The 6,131-nt window shown below is 40.5% G+C and overlaps 1 pseudogene; it reads right to left on the reverse strand.

The window, feature by feature from the left end:
• Nucleotides 4,552–4,935, reverse strand: Ranbp2-ps2 (RAN binding protein 2, pseudogene 2; annotated as a pseudogene).

The following is a 6,131-nucleotide window of genomic DNA, read 5'->3' on the forward strand; positions in this document are numbered from 1 at the left end:
CAGTCCCTAGTTTCTATACTCAGGCCTCCACATCAATTCCTCTAGACTACTTATATAATATGAGGCTAATGCCTCATGTTGATCTGATGAAAAGTCCACAAAGCATAGTAGTAACTGAACCAGCATCCTGATGTCTGAGCAGCATTTTTCCCATGTCCTCTATGATTCTTGAACACCTATGGATCTTTGTATGTTGAAAACTTGCAAACTTCTCCTGTATTTTCTCAAGGCCCTACACCCATCAAGCTGGGCCTTTGACAAACCTCTACCTCCAAACACACACAAACCATCTCCTGAATGCTACCAAAGGATCTCCTCCACAAGGGCCTTCTCTCTTTCATGAATGTAACCCCTCCAATCCTACACATCATACACAAACATTATTCACAAGACAAACTCACCAGATAACCAGGAAGTTATTATGCCTTGCTTGAATCAACCCTCTCTGTGTTTGACCACTACGACAATGACCAGGATATAAATGTATCTCTTATTTCCTTTGATGTAACTGTCATCTTGGAGTCTTTGTGCTGAATAACTCACATAAAAGCCTCGAAGATATGGGCTCAGGGGAAAAATTCCTGAATACAACAGCAATGTCTTGTGCTGTAAGAACGAGGATTGACAAATGGGACCTCATGAAACTGCAAAGCTTCTGCAAGGCAAAAGACACCTTCAATAAGACAAAAAGGCCACAAACAGATTGGGAAAGGATCTTTACCTATCTTAAATCAGATAGGGGACTAATATTCAATATATATAAAGAACTCAAGAGGGTGGACTCCACAAAATCAAATAACCCCCTTAAAAGATGGGGCTCAGAGCTAAACAAAGAATTCTCACCCGAGGAATGCTGAATGGCTGAAAAGCACCTGAAAAAAATGTTCAACATCCTTAATCATCAGGGAAATGCAAAGCAAAACCCTGAGATTCCATCTCACACCAGTCAGAATGGCGATGATTAAAAATTCGGGTGACAGCAGATGCTGGCGAGGATGTGGAGAAAGAGGAACACTCCTCCATTGTTGGTGGGATTTCAAGCTTGGACAACCACTCTGGAAATCAGTCTGGAGGTTCTTCAGAAAATTGGACATAGTACTACTGGAGGATCCAGCAATACCTCTCCTGGGCATATATCCAGAAGATGTCCCAAACAGTAAGAAGAACACATGCTCCTCTATGTTCATAGCAGCCATATTTATAATAGCCAGTAGCTTGAAAGAACCCAGATGTCCCTCAACAGAGGAATTGATACAAAAAATGTGGTACATTTACACAATGGAGTACTACTCAGTTATTTAAAAGAATGAATTTGTAAAAATTCCTAGGCAAATGGTTGGACCTGGGGGGCATCATCCTGAATGAGGTAACACAATCACAAAAGAACTCAAATGATATGTACTCTCTGATATGTGGAGATTAGCCCGGAAACTTAGTATAGCGAGATATAAGGTACAATTTGCAAAACACATGAAACTGAAGAAGAATGAAGACCAAAGTGTGGACACTTTGCCCCTTCTTAGAATTGGAAACAATCACCCATGGAAGGAGTTACAGAGAAAAAGTTTGGAGCTGAGACAAAAAAATGAACCATCTAGAGACTGCCATATCCAGGGATCCATCCCATAATTAGTCTCCAAACGATGACACCATTGCATACACTAGCAAGCATTTGTTGCAAGGACCATCTCTTGTAGCTGTCTCTTGTGAGACTAGGCCGGGGCCTAGCAAACACAGAAGTGGATGCTCACAGTCAACTATTGGATGGATCACAGGGCCCCCAATGGAGGAGCTAGAGAAAGTATCCAAGGAGCTAAAGAGATCTGCAACCCTGTACGTGCAAAAATATGAACTAACTAGTACCACGGAGCTCTTGACTCTAGCTGCATATGTATCAAAAGATGGCCTAGTCGTCCACCACTGGAAAGAGATGCCCATTGGACTTGCAAACTTTATATGCCCCAGTACAGGGGAACGCCAGGGCCAAAAAATGGGAACAGGTGGTTCGGGGAGTGGGGGGGTGACTTTTGGGATAGCATTGGAAATGTAATTGAGGAAAATACGTAATTTTAAAAAAAGAAAAAAAAAAAGCTCTTTCTGAACCCTGTTTTCCTGGTTCAATTCGAATGTTTGGTTTAATTTTCTTTGCAATCTGTCCTATTTAATCTACCTTCTGTTAGCTTCTCATTGAATTTCTCTGCTTAGCTCCAAACTAACTCTTTAAATTAGTGCTAGTCTTCTGCCTCTTTCTTATTCTCTGGCTTCAAGTGCCTGTGCTGACATGCACTGAATGAACTCACAGACAGAAAAAACTCAACTCCACTGACCTGACCTGCACTCAGAGCACTGACTCTCAATTAACTCAACTCACTCAACTGCCTCTCTCTGCTATGTTCTCAAGTAGTTGTTCTCCTGAGTGTTTGATGCATCCTATCTCTGACTCATTCTGTTTAAATTTTCTCTAATTCATCACTTTCTCTGCCCCTCAATTTAATGTCATTTTTTTGTAATTAAATGTCTGTGCTAAAGTGTTGTACTTCCCACCTTAGAAAAGTTGTGGTCTACTATGACCAGACAGCTTTACTAACCTTAGCACGAAACAGAGGAGTCTTTCTTCTTTTCAATAGTTCATCTTCTCCATCTGATCTCAGGAGCCCAACAGCCAATCTTTAAATTTAGGAATGCCACATAGTCATGCTGACCTACCCATTCTGAACTTTGTATCATACTTTCCCACCTGCTGTGCATCAGCTTCCACATATCCCAAGGAAAGAAGCATGGTGTTAAAATCACCTGTGATTCATCCTCCCTGCCTGGTGTGCTGCCGAACCAGGATACTCCAAAGAAAGAAGTTAAAAAGCTGAACAAAACTCAAGAGTTCCAGCCAGAATGATTAATGTGTGTGGCAAGTCTATGTTCCAGACAAATCACATGGACATAGAAGGTCTTTGAATCTGCTCAGAGAGAGCCCCCATATTGTTGGATTAAAATTCCTTGACACCAGGGCTTACATATATTGTCCACGAATGACTCTCAAAGGTCTTCCCAGTCTTTGGATCCTCTGACCCTGCAGGCCTGTGTCAATTTTCTCCTGTTTTAATGAGTTCAAGGCTCTTTCTCACTTTCTTTTCTATTAGATTTCATGTGTCTGGGTTTATATTTAGGTCCTTCATCCACTTGGACTTGAGCGTTGTATACTGTGTATAAATTGTCTCCATATACATTTTTAAGTGTACAGACTGCCAGTTACACTAGGACCATTTTTAGAAGGTGCTTTCTTTTTTCCATTGTATATTTTTGGTTCCTTTCTCAAAAATCAAGTGTCCATATGTGTGTGGTTTTATTTCTACATCTTCAATTCTATTTCATTTTCAACATGCCTATCTCTGTCCCAACACCATACAGTTGTTTTTATCATTATTTCAGTGTAGTCTAGCTTGAGGTCAAGGGTGCAGATTCCCCCAGAAGTTCTTTAATTTCTGTTTGTTTGTTTGTTTGTTTGTTTGTTTTCTGAGACTGGGTATCTCTCTATGTCTGACTATCCTGGAACTCACTTTGTAGACCAGGCTGACCACGAACTCAGAAATTAGCCTGCGTCTGCCTCCAGATTGCTGGGATTAAAGGAGTGTGCCACCATGCCAGGCTTTCTTTAATTTCTAAGAATTGTGTTTGTAGCCGGACTTGGTGGCAATCGCTTTTAATATCAGCACTTAGGAGGCAGAGGCAGGCAGATTTCTAAGTTTGCGGCCAGCCTGGTCTACAGAGTTAGTTCCAGGACAGCCACTGCTACACAGATAAACCCTGTCTTGAAAAAACAAACAAACAAACAAACAAAAAAAGAATTAGTTTTGCTATTCTTAGTTTTTTGTCTTTCCAGATGAATTTGAGAATTTCTCTTTACATGTTTTTGAAGAATTATGTCAGGATTTTTTGGGGGATTGCATTGAATCTGCAGATTGCTTTTAGTAGGATGGCCAGTTTTACTATATTAATTCTGCCAGTGCATGAGCATGGGAAGTCTCTCCATAATCTGATATCTTTCTTGATTTCTTTCTTGAGAGACTTGATGTCATTGTCATATAGATCTTTCATTTGTTTGGTTAGACTTACCGTAAGATTTTATATTATTTGTGACTAGTGTGAAGAATGATGTTTCCCAATGTCTTTCTCAGCCTGTTTAATCACTGGTATAAAGAAAGCTAATGATTTATTTGAGTTAATTTCACATTCAGTCACTTTGCTGTTTATCAGATGTAGAAGTTCTCTGTTAGTATTTTTGGGTCACTCATGGACACTCATATCATCTGCAATCAGTGATAACTTTAATTCTTCTTTGCCATCCCCTTGATACCTTTTTATTGTCTAAATGCTCTAGTTAGAACTTTGAGTACTATATTGAATATATATGGGGAGAGTGTGCATCATTGTCTTGTCCCTGATTTAAGTGATTGCTTCAAGTATCACTACATTTAATCTGATATTGGATGTTTGTTTGCAGTAATTTGATTCAAGGATGTTTAGGAATGGGCCTTGATTTCCTGATCTCTACAATATATCAACCCTTGATTGACTTAAATTCTGTATTTGAGCCACCCTAAAAGGCAAAGGAAGGTGTTTTTTTCTGGATCCACATGCCCAAATTTAAATTTGCTCTGAAAGGACAACTTTAAAGTTCTTTTCTGGAAAGTTAGTTTTGAATTCTGTTCCACTTGACTTCCTGCAGATTCACTTGACTGTGACTTTTAGCCCTCTGTGAAAGCTGAAGGAACTTCATGTGGCTTATGAGTTGGCTTGGAGGCTTCACAAGCCACACATTTTTGGAAAGAGCTCTCTTTTTGTAGAGAATAAACAGCACACTTCCACTCTCCATCCTTTTTGGTGACTAAGCCTTCAAATACACTCTTTGGAGACCTGCTTGTCTCTGAAGAGCCAGGACCCTCTTTTATTAGAAATTTTCTTAATTTACGTTTCAAATGCCATCCCTAAAGTCCCCTATATCCTAGTCCCCTATACCCTCCCCCCACCCTGCTCTCCAACTTATCCACTACCACTTCCTGGTCCTGGAACCCCCCCCCCCATGTCTTGGGACATATAATCTTCTCAATACCAAGGGCCTATTCTCCCATTGATGCTCAATTAGTCCATCCTCTGCTACATCCCCAACTAGAGACACAAGCTCTGGGGGCTACTGGTGAGTTCATATTGTTGTTTGGCCTATAGCTTTGCAGACCCTTTAGCTCCTTGGGTACTTTCTCTAGCTCCTTCATTGGGGGCCCTGTGTTCTATCCAATAGATGACTGTGAGCATCCACTTCTGTATTTCCCAGGCACTGGCATAGCATCACAAGAGATCTCTATATCAGGGTCTTGTCAGCAAAATCTTGCTGGAATATGCAATAGTGACTAGATTTTGTGGTTGTTTATCAGATTGATCCCCAGGACGGGGCAGCCTCTGCATGGTCCTTCCTTTCATCTCAGCTATGAACTTTGTCTATGTAACTCCTTCCATTTGTATTTTGTTCCCCATCCTAAGAAGGAACAAAGTATCCACCATTTATTCTTCCTTCTTCTTGAGTTTCATGTGTTTTGCGAATTGTATCTTAGGTGGTCTAAGTTTCTAGGCTAATATCCACTTAACAGTGAGTGCATATTATGTGAGTTCTTTTGTGATTGGGTTACCTCACACAGGATGATATCCTCCGGACCCATCCATTTGCTAAAGAATTTCCTAAATTCGTTGTTTTTAATAGCTGAGTAGTACTCCACTGTGTAAATGTACCACATTTTCTGTATCCATTCCTCTGTTGAGGGACATCTGGATTGGTTCCAGCTCCTGTCTATTATAAATAAGGCTGCTAGGAACAAGTGGAGCATGTGTCCTTATGACCAGTTGGAAAATCATCTGGGTACATGCCCAGAAGAGGTATTGCTGGATCTTCAGGTAGTACTTTATCCAATTTTCTGAGGAACCAGCAGACTGATTTCCAGATTGGTTGTACAAACTTACAATCCCACCAGCAATGGAGGAGTGTTCCTCTTTCTCCACATTCTTGCCTACATCTGCTGTCACCTGAATTTTTGATATTAGCCATTCTGATTAGTGTGAGGTAGAATCTCAGGGTTGTCTTGATT

The sequence above is a fragment of the Mus musculus genome, chromosome 7 (assembly GCF_000001635.26).
Source record: "Mus musculus strain C57BL/6J chromosome 7, GRCm38.p6 C57BL/6J".
NCBI classification, from domain to species: Eukaryota; Metazoa; Chordata; class Mammalia; order Rodentia; family Muridae; genus Mus; species Mus musculus.